At 40.1% G+C, this 18,725-nt stretch overlaps 1 long non-coding RNA gene across 1 annotated transcript in view; it reads right to left on the reverse strand.

Annotated features, from left to right (window-relative positions):
* The window catches only part of LOC148091866 (uncharacterized), a 59,884-nt gene extending 41,534 nt beyond the window's left edge, over window positions 1-18,350 (reverse strand). Inside the window, exons 1-3 of the long non-coding RNA XR_015715419.1 lie at window positions 18,242-18,350; window positions 15,838-15,945; window positions 15,406-15,501 (exon numbers count right to left, since the gene is read on the reverse strand). This is a non-coding gene — a long non-coding RNA (uncharacterized LOC148091866). The remainder of the gene's footprint in view (window positions 1-15,405; window positions 15,502-15,837; window positions 15,946-18,241) is intronic.
* Between the last annotated feature and the right edge of the window lie 375 nt (window positions 18,351-18,725).

Genomic DNA, 18,725 nt, shown 5'->3' on the forward strand with positions numbered 1-18,725 from the left:
TTCCTTGGTATTCATGTCCTTGTGTAATCTACACTCCCCCTCCCCCAATCCACCTTGGGTGCAAGCTGAATGGAGTGACTTGCTTTCAACTGAATACTGCCAACAACTATGCAAGTGACATGGGAAGAAGATCTTTTCCCAACTGAGCCTTCAGATGACAATATGACAAAGGTAATGAGATGTTACTTTCTTGATTAGGTTACATGAGATTGTGACTTCTGTCTTACTAGCAGACTCTCTTTCTTTTTGCCTTTGATGAAGTAAGTTGAAATGTTGGGGAGGCCCTCATAGCAAGGAACTGAGGGCAGCGATCAGCCAAAACCCAGAAAGGACCTGAATCCCCCCAGTCCAATAACCTTCAAGGAACTGAATACTGCCAATAACCATGTAAGTGATGTTGGAAGCAGATCTTTCCCCAGCTGAGCCTTCAGATGAGACCTCATCTCCTGTCAACATCTTGATTGCAGCCTTGTGAGAGAGACAGAACTAGAACATCCAGCTAAGCCATGCCCAAATTCCTGAACCACAGAAACTGTCAGATAATAAATGTGGTTGTTTTAAACTAATTTTAGGGTAATTTGTTATGAAGCAATAAATAACTATTATAGATTTCATACCTAAAAGTGAGGTGATGCCATAAAAAATACCTAAAATTGTAGGAGTGGTTTTAGAAGTAAGCAGTCAGTGGATGGAAGCTGAAAAGATTTTTTTTGGAGTATGATAGAGAACGCCTAAATTTCTTTGAACAGACTGTTAGTATACATCTGTTCTTGGAGGGCACTGCTCAAAAGTAAGGAACATTATTAAAAACTGGAGGAATGGGATCTTTGTTACATGATGAGAAAAAGCGTGACAACATTGCCTCCTCCAGTTTTGTGGAAAACAGAACATGTATCTGTGAGCTTGGTTATGTAAATAAGGAAGTTTCCAAGCTTTCTTCTTGTTATTTAAAGCAAAATGTAAGTAAAGAGGTGGGGAGGAAAGATATATAAAATAGTATGCTATTTTGAGATTTCTGGTCCTAGCCAAGATGATATAGACTCACTTTTTCCTGTTACTCCCCTCTAAATACAGCTAAGAATCCAGGACATAATTACAGACAACCATAAAGGGCTCTGAAAAGTGGGAAAAGTAAGGCAGACTAGCTAGGGACCTTAGTACTTGAGGGAAAACATGGAAGTGAATTCCTTGGGATTTTTCTCTCATATATCCCAGACTGGGCACAGCAGAGGCCTACAACTCAGAACCACCAAAAGGCATAGACACAAAAAAAAATCTGTAGGAAAAGCCAAATCTTTCTGGCTGAAGGCCCAGGAAAGAGGCACCCCAGCAGAAATCTAGTGAGGAACCCCATTCCCACTCCATACCTCGCTGGCCTGCTCTGCCTGCACCAGCAGCACCTGCAAAGAGTTGGCAGAGAATTCCATCTAGAAGCACAAACAGGCCCAATGTCTCCTGGCCCTCCACTTAGCAGTAGAGGGAGACCCATGTCCAGCATCCCCTGGGCTCTACACAGTGGCAAGGAGTGACCCCACCACTACCACCAGGGGCAGAGAGATGCCCAGGTTGATGCTTCCCTCACTCAGCAGCACTGGTCAAGATCCAGTAAGAAGCTCGTTGATATCATGTGACCTAGAGAGAAGGCCATGGGAGACACTTTCTGTCCCACAGACCCAGCATCTTCCATTTACCACCTAGTGGCACTGGCAATGGGGAACCCAGGAAAGCACCTTCCACTCCCTCAGGCAATACCAGCAATGATCAGGCAGGTACCGGGTGGCCCAGAGAGGCTCAGGGAAGCACTCATTGCCCCATGGCCCAGCATCTCCCACACTCCATCTAGCAGGACCTGCCTAGGAAAGTGCACTTTACCCCTGCAGGAAGCATCAGCAGGATCAAGTTGGAGCCCTGGTGGCACCAGGTGAACAAAGTGAACCAGGATAATGTTGTATAGGCTCTGAAACTTGTATGTCATTGGAACCACAGCCCCAAAAATTACCAGGAACTATGCACTAAACATAAACAGGTTACTTCTCCTGATGAAATAAAAGACGTAAGTAGGATCTAGGGTCTCAAAACTTAATATGACTAGAATTTTTTTTAAAAAATCACTCATCATACCAAGAACCAGAAAAGTCACAACCCAAACAAGAAAAGGCAATCAACTGGTACTAATATAGAGATAAATCAGGTGCTAAAATGATCTGACAAGCAGCCATCATAAAAAAATGTTGCAATAAGCAAATCTTATCTCAAAACAAATGAAAAATAGAAAACCTCAGCAAAAATATTTATTGAATGAATAATGTTTATAAAAAAAAACCTGTGGAAGGATACATTCCATAGGCTATCATTTATACAGGGTGGGGCAAAAATAGTTTTACAGCTGTTTGCATGGAAAAGAATACAATTAATAAATAACACAAGAAAAACCTACTTTTGCCATACCCTGTATATTACTTTGTAAAACAGTGCCCCTTTCAAGACTCTATTATGATTTTCCATCCCATTCAGAATGGGGTAGTCCTTACTGTGATCCCCAAGGCCCTCATCTCCTAATATTTTCCCCCTACTTCAGTATATTCCTCCTTGCTGTTCCTTAAACTCATTAGACATGCTTCCACCTCAGGGCCTTTGCAATGATTATTTCCTCTGCCTGGAATGCTCCCTCACTATTCTGTTTTTTTACTCAGAAGTAGTCTTCTCAGCAAAGCCTACATGACCATATGATCTAAAATTATAGAGTCTGCTGCCCCCCAAAATTTTAAACTTAATTCTTCCTTCCTTGATTTATTTTTTCTTAACATTTATAACTATATAGCATAACATATATTTTACTAATTTTTCTTATTTGATTGTATTTCTCCCTACAAGAATGTAAGCTTCCATGAGTTCAGGATTTCTGTCCATTCTGTTCACAGCTGTAGTCCCAACACCTAGAAAAGTAACTGGCATATATAAGGCATTCAATCAGTATGTGTCAAATGAACAAACAAATGACTAATGACTTTGGAAACTGACTTCAGATTCTTAATTCATCTGCTTTCTTTTAATAATCTAACTAGGACAAAGAAGAACATGAGAATTAACACTAGATGGCGCAATATTACAAAGAAAGTAACCTTAATCCAAAGTGTAGCCCCAAGTTTCCTCTGCCTCCCCCTTCCCAGCCTGCTGATTGTACCTTTGCTGTACAATTCAAACTTCACTAATTTATGTCCCACCTGCATAAATGTTATTCTGTATTGCCAAGTATTTCAGCTCGGTAGTGTGCCAGTGTATTATCAAGTTCCTCCTCCCCACCACTTCCAAACCCCAACCTACCTTCAACTGAAGTCACCAATGCACTAAAACCCTCAAGTTTCCAGAGCTGTGGTGTGGTCTGTGGTGAGAAAGAATCTGTCCCCTCTGGGTTGCGCTATTAGAGGGGGGTCACAGATTTTACTTCCAACATCCTCTCTTCCTAGAACCCACACTGGGTCCATGGGTTCCAAGGGTTGGGGCAGATTTGAATGGTAGCAACCATGAAGTATTAAGAATCACCATTTCCCTGCATCACTAAAGGCTCTCTTACTGGGCCAAGTTAAAGGCATCTTGACTGCTCACTTCCTAAGGACTGATTATCCCAGAAAGTGACTGACTCAGTGCTCATGCCAACAAGTTCCTGTCTCTAATCTGCTCTGACAGTTCATATTAGACTAGGGTGACCAACTGGTCCTGGTTTGCCAGGTACTTTCCCAGTTTTAGAATAGGAAGTCTCAGGTTCCAGGAAATCCCTCAGTCCGGGGCAAACCAGGACAGTTGGTAACTCTACATTAAGCCCAGATCTATCTGAACTCCACTCAAACTCAAACCAGAATTTGTCCCATAGTGTAAAATTTTTAACACATATTCAGTTTTCTTCTCTCCCCCCATTCCACATGTCCTCAGTTACCACGTCTGTCAATTCTAACTTCTTTGTGTCAAGTATATTCATTTTCTCCTCTACATTCTCAAAGTAAAAGTTAGTGTAAAACTATTGTAATGACAGTTGGGACTTTTTTTTTTCCTTTTCTTTTTTTAAATCCTCACCCGAGGACATGCTTTTTATTGACTTTTTTTAAAGAGAGAGAAAGGGAGAGGGACAGAGAGAGAGAAACATCAATGTGAGATTGAAACATCAATCAGTTGCCTCCCTCATGAGCCCAAACCGGGGATCAAACACACAACCTGGGTATGTGCCGTGACCAGGAATCGAACCCGAGGCCTTCCTGTGTACAGGAGGATAACGCTCTAACCAACTGAGCCGCACAGGCCAGGGCTGGGGCCTTTTCTTTTTGGGGAAAAGGTGAGAGTGCCTATTTCTACAAAGGATAATTGTATCTTGTTAAAGAAAAGCTGAAATTTGTTATTGCTGTATGGGAAGTTGAAATAGATGTAGAAAGTTGTTTATGGATATTAAATAGGCAAAGTGATGAGCTATTTCAGTTATTAAACCATTTTTCTGTTGGTCCAAACCCACACTTTTACATTCTGCTTTGTGATGCTAGAGCAGACTATGAGAACTATATTTCTACTTTGCCAATTGGCTTCCTGTTCAATTCCACAAGGCAGAAGAGGGAGAAAAGATACATTCCTTTCCTGACTGTTGGTTATCAATGATAATGTTCAGAGGGGGTTTTTTTGGGGGGGGGGGAGGAAGCATTCCTAGAATCAGCTTCATCATGACTAATCAAAGATATCAGCAGCAGTTAGGCAGTGGTCCCTCTTCGGGGGTCTGAGGGGACTCTTCTTCAAGCTTCCTTTTGTCTCTCCTGACCTAGGAGTGGTGGCTTCATCCTGTAGTTCCTATCTCTGGGTTAGCCTACTATCCCCTTTTTAGCCTTTTTGGTTCCCCAAAACTGCTTAACCAATTCCTTATAGGAAATTATCTCTGTTGAAAGACTGAGTACATTTTTGGTTGTTCTGAATGTATCCTGACTGATAGCGTGCCAAAGACTTGTGGCACTAGCTAAAAACAAAGGAAATGTGGAATGAGTGGTAGAAGAGGGAAGTGATAAAAATCAACTATGACCTTGTGACTTTTTACAGCAACAAAGACTACAGCACTAATGCCCCTTTTTGTTATGTACATATTAACCAATGATTTCTAGGCTTTTCCCTTCCCCTTCTCCTACAGTTTTGTATGGAGTGTCAGTTAGTAGAACTTAATTTACAATTTAGTTCATAAGCCACCAGGCCACAAAAAGTCACATCTGGACTTGCTGAAAGGGAATGAGGATCACCAGCAGATCCCGAACTTGAGGATACAATGACTAACACGTCTGGGGAGAAGGGGAAAGTGTCTTTGTATGACAGGCAGAAGTATGAAGGTGTTAAAACATGAGTAGAAGGGTGAACTTAAATGTTGACCAGCAAAAGCAGTGGACTACATAGATTCTGAGCCCATACGTCCTCAAATCCATTCTTTGCCCGTCCATTGGTCTGCTCTGTACTATAAGGGGGACAGACCTCTATTAACAGGCTCACTATTCGCTGATTTCTGAAAGATTGGGAGAAGGAAAAGAAGGAATAAAACAGGACATTTCTCTCCCCCTCTCTTCTATCCCATGACCTTCTCTGGCAGTGACTGTCTCCTTAGGGGTCCCAGTTCCCACTAGAGGTCCTAGCCTCCAACAGATGACCCCCAGCTCTGGGATTCAGTAACAAAGCCTTCTTACTTTTTCTCTCCAGGTTACAATCAGTGGCTCTTCTGCTGTTACTAATCTCTGGGTTGCTTCATTTTCTCAATTAAGCACTCAGTTCTTCTATTACCTGGCAACCACTTCCCTGAATTACATTTTCTCTGTTGCAAATACTAGAAGTGGTTGCTATTTTCCTGGTTACAAAACAGATGACAGCTAATCCCTCTCTAGGTACACTGTAATACTAAGTCAATATTCTGCAACTCTCCCACTTCTGGAAATTTATATACAAATATACCTATAAACCTACAGAATGCCAAAAAATGAGAAACAAACCCAAGTCATTCTCTATAGGGAACTAGTTAAATAAACATTGGGATATTCACAGAGCTGTAAAAAAGAACAAGGAAATCCTCTGTGTTCTAATATATATATTATTCAGTGAAGAAAACAGAGCATAGAACAGTATAAATAGTATGCAACCTTTTATGTAAAAAGGGGAACAATAAGAATATCTGTTTGTATTTGCATTAAAAGAAACACCGAAAAGACATACAAGGAAGTAAAAAAAGTGGTTACTAATAAAGGGCAGGGCAAAGAAGTATAAAATAGACAGACAAGATAAAGAATTCTCAATATAGCCCGGCCAGGCATGGCTCAGTGGTTGAGCATTGACCTAGGATCCAGGTGATCGGGGTTCGATTCCCGGTCAGGGCACATGCCCGGGTTGTTGGCTCGATCCCCAGTCAGGGGCGTGCAAGAGGCAGCCAATCAATGACTCTCTCATCAGTGATGTTTCTATCTCTCTCTCTCTCTCTCCTTTCCTCTCTCTAAAATCAATAAAGATATATATATATTTTTTAAAGAAATTTTAAAAAAAAGAAAAAAAGAATTCTCAATATATACACTATATTGTTTTGGTTTTCGAGCCACATAGATGCATTACCTATTGAAAAAGTAATAAAAATTATTGCAACCTAATCACTAAATGGCAAACAAAACCAATATCAAAACACATATAAAATTGTAGGGGGAAAAAGATGAGAAAATAATGTATACAGGATGTCCCCCCCCCAAAAAATGTATACACACACTTTGAATAATTATAAAGGAAATGTTTATTAAAATACATTTCATTTTCAAAATTGAGCTATCAGCTGTTAAAATGTATCTACATTTTTTTGCGACATCCTGTACTTTATGATTTCAACTACATTCTGGAAAAAGCAAAACTATGGCGACAATAAAAAGATCAGTTATAATCAGGGTTGGGGGGCAGAGATGAATAGGTGGGGCATGGAGGATTTTTAGGGTAGTGAAGATTATGATGAGATTATGACAGATATATGTCATTATAAAAAAGTGGCTTAGGATATGATAGGAAAAGCTAAGAACTAAGTTGATGTCTATCCAGAATCTTCCAAAGGCTCAGGAACTAAGCGGACTTTTGGAAGTGGGGGGTAAAAGGGACATTAAGTAGGGATTGATAGAATGCAGTTTTAAAAGACATTCCCCATACCCTAGTTGGGTGGCTCAGCTGGTTGGAGGATCATCCAGTGCACCAGGTTTCAGGTTTCAGGTCTCATTCAGATCAGAGCACATACCTAGATTGTGCGTTCAGTTCCTAGTAGGGGCGCGTATAAGAGGCCACCAACATATCTGTGTTTCTCTGTCTCTCACTCTCCCTTCCTCTCTCTCAAATCAATAAAAACATCCTCAGGTGAGGATTTTTTTTAAAAAAGTATTTTCAAACCATGAAGAGAGTTTTTTATTATGTAAATTACTTTAATTTCTAGAAGAACAGAACACATTTCTGTAATTGAAATACTCATGGTATCTTTTTTTTTAATAATCAATATATTTTTTAAAAAGCTAAATGGTGGGAGAAACAAGATGGCGGTGTAGGTAACAGCTGCACCCGCTGCCTCCCACAACCACATCAAAATTACCACGAAAATACAGAACCACCGTCACTCAAAGCCTCCTGAAATCTGGCTGCACAGAAGCCCTACAACCAGGGAACTGAAGCAGCACTGAGACCGGGAGGAGGGGCGGAGGCACCGGCAGACGGGGACTGAATCCGAGATGGGCGGCGGGGCCACCCCGGTGCCGCGGTTTAAACCAGGGAGGTTTCCCGGAGGAGCCAGGGGTCTCAGCCCCACATCCAGGGCCGGGAAGAGACGTCCCCCCAACTCCGGGCTGTGAAACCAGCGGGGACTGTCCCTGAGGGTCTCGGAGGCTGTGGGAGCCCCAGGCTTTCCTCTTACAGGGCCCCGCACGGACTCACTCAGACACGCTCCCTCTGAGCCCAGCTCCGGGCAGCAGCCTGAAAGGACCTGGGACACTCGGGGAGGAACTAACCTGCCTGAGATCCGGGCGAGAGGTGGGGGGGCAGCTTCCTCCCAGGCAGAAGGGCTGACAGAGGCCATGGCTCCTTTGGCGAGTCCTCCCCGCACACAGCCGGCAGGCAGGTGCCATATTTGAATCGCCAGCACCTGACTCTCACCTTTGGCCCCGCCCCGTGATTCCCGGAGGCCCCGCCCCTCCCCACCTGCAGCTCATCCAGGCCATTTCCAGGGGCTTTTCTATGCAAGTGGCTTCTCGACCCTCATGCTTAGGACTTTCCTAAAATCTCTCAAGCATCAGCCAGCCCCATACAGCTTGGTAAGCGGCCCCATGCCTGGCACTAGCGACAGCCTGCATTGGCTCATACCTTGGCCTCCTGGACAACGCCAAGACCAGCGCAAGTAGCAGCCAACTATGGTTTACTGTGTAGCTCGTGCTGGGTGGCACTGGGCAAAGCACTGGCAGAGGCTGACTTTGCACCTCCCGGGAGGCCCCAGAGAGAGTGCACCTGGTAGTCAGACTCAACCACACTGGATTGCAACCCTACCACATCCATGAGGGGCACACTCAAAGGGCGCACTTGGTGAACACCAAAGCTCCACTGAAGTAAATCCTGCTCCATAGGGGTGTCTCCAGCACAGCAGCTCTTTGGCTGTAGTTGCAGCTGGTCCTCACAGCTGATTGGCCTGGGGGTCAGTTCCTCCCATTGATGCCAATAGCAACCAAGGCTCAACTACAACAGGACAGTGCACACAGCCACACAGGGGAGCACCTAGAAGGCCCAGCTCAGGTGACTGGGGAGGCTGAACCACTGGACCCTACAGGACACCTACTACACAAAGCCACTCTATAAATTCCAGGAGACATAGCAGCTCTACCTAATACATAGAAACAAACACCTGAAAGCAGCCAAAATGTGGAGGCAAAGAAACATGTCACAAAGGAAAGAACAGAAGAAATCTCTAGAAGAGGAACTAAATGAAATAGATCCAAGCAAGCTAACAGATACAGAATTCAGAATAATGGTTATAAGGATGTTTAAGCAGATTGTTAGGAAAATAACTGAGAAAATCGATAACATAATAAAGTACCAATTTGAAATGAAAGCTACAGGAACTGAAATGAAGAATAATTTACATGGAATCAACAGTAGAGTAGAGGACGCTGAGAATCAAATCAGCAATTTGGAACATGAGGAAACATAAAACACCCAACCAGAAGAGCAAAAAGAAAAAAGAAGCCAGAAATATGAAAATAGTATAAGGAGCGTCTGGGAAAACTTCAAGAGGCCCAACATTCATATTATTGGGGTGCCAGAAGGGGAAGAAAGAGACCAAGAAATTGAAAACCTATTTGAAAAAATAATGATAGAAAACTTCCCCTACCTGGGGAAAGAAATCAATTTACAAATCCAGGAAGCACAGAAGGTCCCAAACAAGAGGGACCCAAAGAGGCCCACAGCAAGACACATCATAATTAAAATGCCAAAGGTTCAAGACAAAGAGAGAATCTTAAAAGCAGCAAGAGAAAAGCAGTTAGTTACCTCCCAGGGAGCACCCTTATGACTGTCAGCTGATTTCTCAATAGAAACTTTGCAGGCCAGAAGGGAGTGGCAAGAAATATTCAAAGTGATGAAAAACATGGAGCTATGACCAAGATTGCTTTACCCAGCAAAGCTATCATTTAGAATTGAAGGTCAGATAAAGAGCATCTCAAACAAGGAAAAGCTAAAGGAGTTTGTCACCACCAGACCAGCACTACATGAAAAGTTGAAGGGTCTTCATTAACAAGAAGCTAATGAACAAAAGAATCTGATGAACTAAATAGATCTAGAGACATTGACGCATGCAACAGATGATCATATTTCAGAGGAAAGAGGGAAGGGGGTGGAGGGTGGGAAGAGATTAACCAAAGAAGTTATATGCATAACCCATGGACACAGTTAATAACGGGGTGAAGGCCTGTGAAGGGGGTGGGAGGGAAGTGGAGGGGGTCAATAGGGGGGGAAAATGGGACACCTATAATACTCTCAACAATAAAGATAAATTTAAAAAGTAAAAAATAAAATAAATTAAAAAATAAAAAGCTAAATGGTTAAAGGATAATACTATGATTTGATATCTTATAATGTAGAAGGATATTGAATCCTGATTGTCCACTTGGGTCTTTGAGATGTTTTGAAGAAGAATCTATTGAAGATTTACCAAAAAAACCCAATAACAATAAAACCAACATCACATTATGGTCAAACGAGACATTGTGAAATAACTGAGAGCTTAAAAGTTTATAGGCTTATCCACATAAGAGCATAAAGCTATGGAAAGCTGAAACTGCTTAGGTTGCTAAGGACAGAAAGAACTGGTCTTCCAAGAGATAATAACCAAACTGCTTTCACCCCTACCAAAAAAGAATGCCCTGTTTTGAAACTACCTGAATTTCTTTTTACATCCTTATAATGAAATAAGTTCTTTTAAATTTAAATTTATTAGGTGTAAATAGGCATTTTTCTTTAAAATAACAATTATATCTGGAAATGTTAAGAGGTTGGCTATTAACCTGTATGCTCAATAGGGCAGATAAAGTCAATGAAGGTCCCTTTTCTTAAATATCAGAGGTACTCGAGCAGAGGAAGGTAGGTTATTGAGATGCAAAAGAACTCTTGAGAAGACAGGCTTGGGTGGATTGGGACAGTGTGGTAATTAGGGGAATTAGAACCAAGCACTATGAAGTAGAAGAAAGGCAGGTAAAAGTTCTAAAAGGATGTCAAGAACAAAACGCACGAATTTACAAACTGCCTAGGATTACTTCAGGACTCAGAAAACATCTTTTGCTCATTCCTGCACTTCTACCCCTTGCTCTCTGGTTAGCATGGTGATACATCTGCTCCTAAATTAAGGATTACATGAAGGATTCTGAGAGAAGGTTTCTTTTGAACATAAACTCCACTGAATACTGTCACTTCCCTTGCAGTCACAAAATTGTGCATACCCAACTCTTCTTGGTAGTGTTGAGGGAAAAATTAGCTTTCTGTCACTTTGTATGGTCTAGAATTCTCAGAAAAGTCTTGTGATGATTTCAGCACCTGAATAATTGGACCTAAGAATGATCCAATGACCACATATGGAGCATAAACTGATTAGTTTCACTCAAGGGGAAAAAAGTCACTGACATAACCAAAAACTTTTATGAATTACTGTGTTGCCAGTCTATATAAACATGGTAGCTTTTACATTTAAAAAATTATTTTTTCACAATACTGAATTACAATCACTTTGTTGAATGCTAAGCATAATTTAACTTTTTTACTTTTTGAGGAAATTTGTATAAAATCACTGCTTAATTTCATAAAATGCAAATTATAATATAGACTGTTTGCCATGATTTAATGCATAGTTTGTCTTTTTATTTTCCTCTCAGTCTATGTTGTTTTGGTTAATAAATAATAAAAATAGAACCAAACACAGCAATAATTCTCAACTTTTTTCTTCTAGTAGAAAAGTTTGTATTTCTTGATCAAGAAACTAATGTTTACAGAAAATGTGGGGTGATAAAACGTCACTTCATTTTTATAGTTCAAAAGAAAACTTAAAGTGAAAGGAAAAAAACAATTATTTCTTTAATTTCTATGTGGTTTGACTTTTAGTAACCACACCCCTATGTTCAGTACAGATTTTAAAAAACATATTTAGACCATTTTAACTTTTCAGGGGATGTGGATTCTATGAGGAATAAACTTTTAAATTTAACTTTATATCTTTTTTTTTTTAATATATCTTTATTGATTTCAGAGAGAGGAAGGGAGAGGGAGAGAGAGATAGAAACATCAATGATGAGAGAGTTGTCATTGATTGGCTGCCTCCTACATGCCCCGGAACAGGGATCCAGCCTGCAACCCTGGCATGTGCTCTGACTGGGAATCGAACCATGCCCTCCTGGATCCTAGGGTGATGCTCAACTGCTGAGCCACTCCTAGCTGGGCATAACTTTATATCTTTAGTTCAATTTCAGTATTTTTTCATTAAAAATATCATATAGCACTGAGAGACATAAAAGAAGACTTGAATAAATAAAGAGATATATCTATTTGTGGATCAAAAAACTGGGCCTTCAACCATCATGTAATGCAAGAGGTCAAGTTCCTTAAGCCTGTTATAAAATATCCAGGGATCTCTTAGTTCCCTCCACTAGTCAACCAGTATCTTTGGAATTTCTCTTTCAGTCTGAACCACCTGCCATCATCTCTCTGCCTTTCAAACTCTATACATCATTTTATCCCTTGAGTTTCTTTTGCTTAAAAACTACACTGTTTTCATTTTTCTGTTCTTGGTATGATGCAGCACTTTTTCCCAGACCACACCAGCCCAAGGATAAGGTCAGATCACAATGAATCCCCCAAATTGTATGTTTCCAGCTCAGATTCTGCCTCTACCTGCACTCTAAGAGCTCACATTTCCCTGCTGAACAGTTCCGGATGCCCCCAAATAGCTCTTAACCACTACTCTACACCATCTCCCTATGCAACTCTGACAAAATTACTTGACCTGTTTAAATCTGTTTCCTCACTTGAGAGCTATCAGGCATGGTTTTTAAGAGAATTAAAGGAGATAACTGGGCAAAGCAATTAATATGATTCCTGGCATATAGTAGGCATTTAAGACATAGGAGCTATTATTTTTTAGTAATTAATATGTCACTCATTTCTATAAACAGAGATTAGTCAATATGAAAAAAGGTAACATGAATACTTGTCATGACCTATGTGAATTTAGTACTGTAAAAAGATAGGTAACACAGATACAATAATCAAATCCTACATCACTATGCTTACATTGCTTGATGGCCAATATTGAAATGACCATTGTTGATGTCTCAAAACAGGTTTTTAAAAATAAAGATACAGCGTACAAATAACAGCTATAAAATTCCCAATGATATAATAACTGCATCCAGTAGCTCCAAGGCTATTATGTCTGAAGGTCCATGAAAACAGATTTCAAGGACAGTGAGAAGATATTTTATGCTCAACTAGTCACAAATGATATACCAGGACTGAATCATTTCAATAACATTATGTTCATATATTAATTGATGAACTACATAAGACAACACCATATTAAATGTGAAACTATTTGTTCTGGGTCTTTTATTTGTTTAACTTCCTCCTTTCTTTTGCTTCCTTATGTAATAACATGAGTACAAGTACAGATTTTCTATTACAATTATGTCTTCTGCAAACAAAGACAGTTTTATTTCCTCCCTTCCCAATCTGTATTACCCTTTACTTCCTTTTCTTACCTTATTGCATTAGCTAAGACTTTCCAGTGTGATGTTGAAAAGAGTAGTGAGTAGAATTATCCTGCCTTGCTCCTGATCTTAGTGGGAAAGCTTCAAGTTTCTCACCAATGAAATAGGAAGTTCACTACAGGGTTTTTGTACATGTTCTTTAGCAAGTTGAGGAAGTTCTCTATTGCTAGTTTAAGAGTTTTCATGATGAATGAGTATTGGGTTTTGTCAAATGCTTTTCTGGCATCTAATGATATGATCGTCTAATTTTTCTTCTTTAGCCTGGATTACATTAACTGTTTCTCAAATGTTGCACCATTTTATATATGATTGTATATAATTTTTTATGCATTGTTGGGTTTGTTTTGCTCATGTTTTCTTGAGAACTTTTGCACCTATATTCATGAGAGATAATGGTCTGTAGTTCTTTTCTTATAATGTCTTTATCTGATTTGGGTATTATAATAATTCTGGCCTCATAGAATGAGTTAGGAAGTAGTCCTTCTGCTTCTATTTTCTAGGAGAGATTATAGAGAATTAGTTTAATTTCTTAAATGTTTGGTAGAATTCACTAGTGAACCCATCTCAGGCAGGTGCTTTCTGTTTTAGAACGTTATTACTTACTGATTCAATTTCTTCAATAGATTTAGACCTATTCGAATTGTCTATTATATGATCTTTTAATAAGTCTAATATATTCATTCTACATTTCTTACTAAGGCCTTTCAGTGTCTTCATAATTACCTTCTAAGTTTGGCATATGCCTTTTAGTCCATTGTCATCTCTTATCACTCTCACTCTCTGCATCTCTTACTACTTACATTTCCCCCAAAATATCAAGGTTTGTCATACTCCTATGTATTTACAAAGGCTTTTCTGTATTCCTATAGCATCCTTTTCTAACTAGTATTTATCCTACTAAACTCAGCTCTCTGCAGAAGCCTTTCCTGATGTCTCCAGGTAGTTTAGCTGACAGATTCAACTTGTACATAAAAACAAAAATTATTTTTTAATATTACAAAGAAAAAATCCAAACTTTTAAATAGTTATTTAAAATTTTCAATGTAATTCAATATGTACAATGAAATAAAATATAAAATACTGATGTTGTGGACTATCCCCTTTATAAATTCAATAGCTAAAACAGACACATTCTGACACAGCATGTCAACAATGATACAAATACTGAGCAAGTAAGTATCATTTCAAGATAAAGGTTAAGTATATATCAAGGTTGAAGACAAACTTGAGTACTCACTTGTGCTTAGTTTTAGATGTGTCGCTTCTAAGGAATGTATTATGAAATGTTTGTCTTTTTATTTCTTTTTCTTTTTTCTGAATGATTAAGAACTTAAACCTTGGAGTCATAAAGACTTGGAGCAAACACCACTCATAATCTGTGAGATCTTGGGCAAACGATTAGTTTCCTCATGGGATAAAAATAAATAGTTATTGGTGGTGATGGTAAATGATGGAAATGATATTATTTGAATCATTAAAAATAATGTCATTATATAGGCCTCTCTTTCCTTCCACATACAGTGTTGGAAAATATATTTTTTACCATGAATCCTAGTGCCCTACAAATAATAACCTATTGAATAGAGAACTCCTTCTCCAACATAGTTCCCCTTTATTCATTTGCCTAACTTTGACAAAATATAGAATATGGTGGACACTAGATGGAGCAACATTCCAAGGAGAGTAATCTTCCCTAACCAAGAACTTTCTTTTAATATTTGTTAAAAATAAATCATGTCTAGAAAAAGCATCACACATAATTTCAGGTTACCTGGATACATTTTTCAGGGAAGTATAAATGGCTTTGAATGTATCAGATATGAGAAAACAAGCAAGACAAAGATTTGGATACAACATAGTCATGTGATAGTATGGGCCGAACAAAATTCCTTTGTTAAAGTCCTAACCCCTAGTACCTCAAAATGTGACTGTATTTGGAGACAGGGCCTTTACAGAGGTAATTAAGTTAAAATGAGGTCATTAGGTGGGCCCTAATCAAATATGACTGGTGTCCTTATAAGATGATGAAATTTGGACACAGACACAGAGAGAGAAGACAATGTGAAGATACAGGAAGAAGATGGCCACTTACAAGTCAAGGAGAGAGGCCAGGAATAGATCCTTCTTCAGGACCCTTAGAAGAAACCAACTCTGCTGAACCTTGATCTTGGGCTTCTCACCTCCAGAACTGTAAGAAAAACAAACTTCTGTTGTTTAAGCCATCCGGTCTGTGGGAATTTGATATATACGCCCTAGCAAAAAGAATAATACATGTGAAAAGGAATACTAGAATGCTCCATGAGGGCAGGAATTTTTATCTTTTTTGTTCATTGATGTATCTCTAGGACCTAAAACAATGCCTGGCATATAATAGGTGTTCAATAAATATTTGCTGAGTCAACTAATAAATAAAGCAGATTAATAAAATTCTTCCCATAGACGACTCTATTAAATACCACCAATGTTTTAGTAATGCTTTTTTATTTTCATAACACCTGAGAACATGGACTCCCAGTACTCTTACCAAGTCCTGTGGTGTAATTTGTCTGCTGCCACAGCCCAAATCTATAAAATCCTCTGGTAAAACTCTTGTTATGATTCAATTCCTGGAGTAACTTCCTTATGAGAAGAACTAAGAAAACAAAAAAGCTGCTGTAATACAACAAATGTGAATTAGTCCACATAGAGAAACAGATCAAAGATATTAGTCCCATCCTGGGGAAAGTATCACAAATAGATGTAACTTGTTGGTATTGCTGTTCCCTCAAAAGTACCTGGTTAGCTGATTTCACAAAAGGCATTAAGAACAGCTTGGACTTATAATTTAAAAGGAAAAAATAAATAAGGGCATTCTTGTTGTTCTTATTAAAACATTTCTTGTGTGGACACAGGAAAAGACTAATTAAATTTCCTTCTGACATATTCAATTATGGATTCATGGTGCCTGTCTGTTTTCAAATCGATTTCCATGTTTTAATGTCATCACTATCACCATCAATCAATACTTCATTTGGTATCTTGAGTATGATAGGAAAATAACAGCAAAATAAAACACAAAGGAAATATGGAATATATAAAGTACTCTGATTTTAATTTATATGCAAATATCCTTTAAATAACAGCTAAAGGGGAAAAAAATCACCAAAATTATAATAGGCATGTTAGAGCTTATAAGTAATTCTCTCTCTTCAACTTATCTGTCTCTATTTCTAAACCATAACATTTTCACAATCCATTCTAACTTCTAATCATTACTGGAAGAAAATTTAAAATTTAAAATTCCCCCCAACTGAGAGGATGATATGCTAATTTTTAGCTTTAAAGTATGTTTAATCAATGTATTCATACAGAATATACACCAGTTTCATGGGCAAGTGAAATTTAGCATTTTGAAATAAAAATCTGGAAACTCTCATCCATTCTGAAAGTAATTTAAAAATCAAGTCAAAGCTTGTTCTGTTTTGGGCCTGGAATCAGGTCCCAAACTAATGCAATCTGAAACCAGAGCCAACAAATGTTTACTAGTCTTTGTCCCAAAGGGAGAAGCCTCTTTTCTAATTCTCCAGAAGTGATGCTATTGGGCTTGCCTAGAGACTTGAGCAAAGGTAGCAATACAAACATGAAATTCATTTTGAAATATTTTTCCTTCCCAGCAAAAATGAAAGTTGAATACTTTTTCACACTGTGCAATTTGCAATCAAGCTCTCCTCTACTACATTTGCTTGTCTTTCCCGGGAACAACAGCATAAACAGAAGTCCATGCCTCTGGGGCTTATCCATTGCAAAATGGAAAAAAAGAAGCTATAGGCTTCCTCAAGGATGACTTAGAAAAGAAAGGTCATTAGATTACTACCTTCCCCTCTTTATCTCATCCAGGAGGCTTATAAACCAAGTGAATGTACAAGCTGTACTCCACCCCCAAGAATATAAAGCTATTTGCCCATAAGTGACTGGAAGTCACCTTGAAAGCTCTGCTTCAGGCTTTTATCACATAGTAGAATCTGCATCCCAAAGCAAAGATGATCAGCCGCTCTCTTAACACCTGTCACAATTGTGTGTACTCTATTTTCGGTCCTGACAGCCACAGGGCTCAAGAGCTATAATCAGAAAGTCTACGCTTCCATATAACCCAACCACCAAAGTGTTAGGTATTATACAGCCAAATATCAAGCACATTAAAAAAAAAAAAAAAAGTGCTCCTCACAAGGGAGACCTTTGTGGTGATGAAACAGCTCTGTATCTTGGTTGCTGTGGTAGTTATACAAATCTATGCATGTGATAAGATGGCATAGAACTATACACACACCTCAGGCTATGGTCAATTTCCTGGCTTTCCCGTAAACTCTTTGATGTAACTATTGGGGCAAAGCAGGTAGAGGATACACATGACCTCTCTGTACTGTCTTTGCAACTTCCTGTGAATCTGTATTTATTTCAAAATAAAATGTTTTTCAAAGTGCACCTTGTGATGTACATCAACATACTTTGAACACTCCGCATTAGGACAACTCACGGAGAATAAAACACAGGCTGGTTTTCAAACGTGAGGTTCCAGCCACAACCCAACAGACAGCTTGAGGCTGAGAATGACCAGCATCTGCTTTCCGGCTGCCCGGGACAGATCCCCTCTGTGACCTGTCGCGCCGCCTGTCGCTTCTCGTCTTTCCGGTCACGTCTCAACCGCACCTCCTTACGGAGGCCTCCCCTGGTCCCCTAACTAAAGTAGATGCCATCTGCAATTCTCTCGGGACCTTGCTCCCTTCACCGCGTTCTTTGCCACTTGTAATGGTTTGGTTAGTTTAACAAACAAATTAACCTGTCTGTCCACTAGACTATAAACTCCATGAGGGCAGCGCCGGGTCTGTCCCTTGACCGCTGTGCTCAACAATGAGCACACTGCTGGGCAGAAGCATGTCGAATAAACGCACCTCACTCGAACTCCCTGGACTCTGGGGTGGTCGGGTCGGTTCCTTCCCCTCACACCATTGATCCTACAGACCGGGGGTGGCCTCAGAGCCCTCACTCAGGCCACTGGGTGCCCCTCCGCTTCCTCCCTTCCACTCGGACCCACCAGCCCAGGGAAGGCGCCATTTTCTTCTCTCATCCGTCAGCTGTTTTATTACTCGCACTTTTTCCTCAGGCCATCCCGTCCGCCGCTTCCCCAGTCCCTTCAGCCCCTGCCCCTTGCCTTGTGACCACCGCCCCCCCTGGTTCCTTTCTTCCAGTGCCGCCCCTCGGCCAGGACCCTCGCCTTGAGGGGCGCCTCACCCCCCAGGCCGAGCTCCTTAGCCCTGGGACCCAAAAGAAAGCGCACACCCTCCGGTCGCGTTGGAAGGGTGGATGGGCGGGGATGGGGGCGTGTCCTCCTCGGAAGTGGGCGTGGATTGGCCCGGCCGTGGGGCGGGGGCGGGG

This window comes from Miniopterus natalensis, chromosome 12 (genome assembly GCF_054644295.1).
Source record: "Miniopterus natalensis isolate mMinNat1 chromosome 12, mMinNat1.hap1, whole genome shotgun sequence".
NCBI lineage: Eukaryota > Metazoa > Chordata > Mammalia > Chiroptera > Miniopteridae > Miniopterus > Miniopterus natalensis.